Source organism: Schistocerca americana, chromosome 7, assembly GCF_021461395.2.
Source record: "Schistocerca americana isolate TAMUIC-IGC-003095 chromosome 7, iqSchAmer2.1, whole genome shotgun sequence".
Taxonomy (NCBI): Eukaryota; Metazoa; Arthropoda; class Insecta; order Orthoptera; family Acrididae; genus Schistocerca; species Schistocerca americana.
In genome coordinates this window covers 223,088,888-223,091,812 of record NC_060125.1, presented here as the reverse complement: position 1 = coordinate 223,091,812, position 2,925 = coordinate 223,088,888, and positions in this window count along the sequence as shown.

Here is a 2,925-nt window from a genome sequence, read left to right as displayed (position 1 = left end):
GTGTATCCTCTCTTCGCCTTTATGAAACCTTCAGCTGCGCTGGAGAAATTTTCAATGAGGTACCTAGTCTGTGAAGTAATGGCAACCCCCTCTTTCTCCTCAAAAGTCAAAACCGGTAAAGGTAGTCGTTTTTGACGTTTGGGGTCTGGACCCAAGTCAGCGTTCTATCCCATCCCAAACATGTTCCATTGGGTTCAGGTCGGATTCCTAGGCAGGTAAATCCATTTCAGAAATATTATTGTCCACAAAGCGGTGCCTCACAGTTGCTACTTTGTGAGAGGATGCTCTGTCATATTGATACAAACAACCATCACCTCAGATATGTTGCTTTACTGCATGCAGTAAAATGTGTTCATGTTATTCCGCTTTTCGCACTGTCTTAAGCGCTATAAGGGGCGCACATTCTAACCATGAAAAACATCCTCAAAGGTACCTCTTCTACACTTCACTGTTTGTTCTACATATAATGGCAGGTAAAGTTAGTTAAGCATTCGCCAAATACAGCCTCCTCCATAGGCTTGGCAGAGCATATACTGGGATTTATCATTCCATATCACTCGTTTCCTGCCATACACTGTTTCACTGGCGTCGCTGTTTACATCCCCTCAACAGTCGCTTATCAGTGACTACGGTGATGTTGGCTTATGAGGAATTGCTCGAAGATGGTGACCCTTCGTTTTTAGCTCTCTACGCACAGTCACTGTGCTAGTCGCACAGCTGGTAGAAATTTGGAAATAACGAGCGATTCTTTTGATTCTATGCTACGGTTTATTACCGCCGTCCACAATGTTCGACGATCCAGATACTTTCGGACAGATTCCGTGCATTCTAACAAAAAAGGAAGAAAACACCACACACCACGAAGAAATTATCGGAAAGTGACGGTAATCGCTGGATGTGATGTACATGAAGAGAGTTTAGTTCAGTTTCAAAAAAATTGGATGATTTATACAAGAGAAAGAGATTCACAATTTCAGCAAGTCAGTGATGCGTTGGTCCACCTCTGGCCCTTATGCAAGCAGTTACCGGGCTTGGGATAGATTGATAGAATTGTTGGATGTCTTCCAGAGGAATATCGTGGCAAAACCTATCCAAGTGCTACGACAGATCGCCAAACGCCCAGGCTGCTTAGAGGGCCCTGCCCTTAGTACTTAATAATGTCATTAAACAGCTGTACGTCGACGGTATTCCATACCCTCTTTTGTGGCCCCTGATTGTTCTCGGCGTACAATCAGCAAGGTAATGCCCGTGTGCACACATCTACATCTACGTTATAACTCTGCTATTCACAATAAAGTGCCTGGCAGAGGATTCAATGAACCACCTTTAAGCTGTCTCTCTACGGTTCCACTCTCGAACGGCCCGCGGCAGAAACGAGCACTTCAATTTTTTTGTGCGAGCCCTGATTTCTCTTATTTTGTCGTGATAATCATTTATCCCTATGTAGGTGGGTTACAACAGAATGTTTTCGCAATCGGGGGACAAAACTATTGATTGAAATTTCATGAGAAGAAACGCCTTTGTTTTTAATGATTGCCACTACATTTCATGTACCATGTCTGTGGCACTATCTCCCCTATTTCGCGATAATACAAAACGAGCTGCACCTGTATGAACTTTTTTAGTGTCATCCGTCAGTCCCACCTGGTGCGGATCCCACACCGCACAGCAATACTCCAGAATACGGAGGACAAGCGGAGTGTAAGCAGCCTCTTTAGTAGACCTGCTGCACTTTTTAAGTGTTCTGCCAATGAATCGCAATCTTTAGTTTGCTCTACCCACAACATTACCTATGTGATCTTTCCAATTTGACTAAGTCTTAACTTGAGTTTACAGCCTTCAGGTTTGTGTGGCTTACCGCCTAATCGAAATTTAGCGGATTTCATTTAGTAATCATGTAAATAATTTCACACTTTTCTTTATTCAGGGTAAATTGCCACTTTTAGGACCATACAGATATCTTATCTAAATCATTCCGCAATTCGTTTTGGTCATATGATGACTTTACAAGACAGTAATAGACAGCATCATCTGCAAACAATCTAAGAGGGCTACTCAGATTGTTTCCTATGTTGTTAGTATAGATCAAGAACAGTGTAGGGCCTGTAACACTTCCTTGGGGACGCTGGGTATTACTTCTGTTTTACTCAATGACTTTCCGTCGTGTTACTACGAGCTGCTACCTTTCTCACAAGAAATCAAGAATCCAGTCGCACAACTGAAGCGATATTCTATAAACACGCAGTTTGGTTAGAAGACGCTTGTGAGGAACGGTGTCGAAAGCCTTCTGGAAATCTAAAAATATGCAATCAATTTCACACCCGCTGTCGATAGCAAATTAATTCATGATTGAAAAGAGCTAGTTGTGTTTAACAAGAACGATATTTTCTGAGTCCGTGCTGACTATGTGTCAATAAATCGTTGTCTTCCAAGTAATTCATAATGTTCGAACACAGTAGATGTTCCAAAACGATACTGAAAATCGACATTAGCGATATCGGCCTGTAATTCAGTGGATTACTCCTATTTATCTTTTTGGTTATTGGTTTTACTTGAGTAGTTTTCCAGTCTTTAGGTGCGGATATTTCTGTGAGCGAGAGGTTGTGTATAATTGCTAAATATGGAGCTATTGTATCAGCATACTCTGAAAAGAACCTGCCTGGTATACAATCTGGACCGGAGGCCTTGCCTTTATTAAGTGATTTATGCTGCTTTCCTACACCGAGGTTATCTAGTTCTGTGTTTCTCATCTTGGCAGTTGTTCTTGATTAGAATTCAGGAATATTTACTTCGTCTTCTTTGGTGAACGAGTTTCGGAAAACCGTGTTTAATAACTCTTGTTTAGTAGCACTGTCATAAGTGACTTCACCGTTGTTATCGCACAGTGAAGGTATTGATTGAGTCTTGCCACTGGTGTGCTTTATG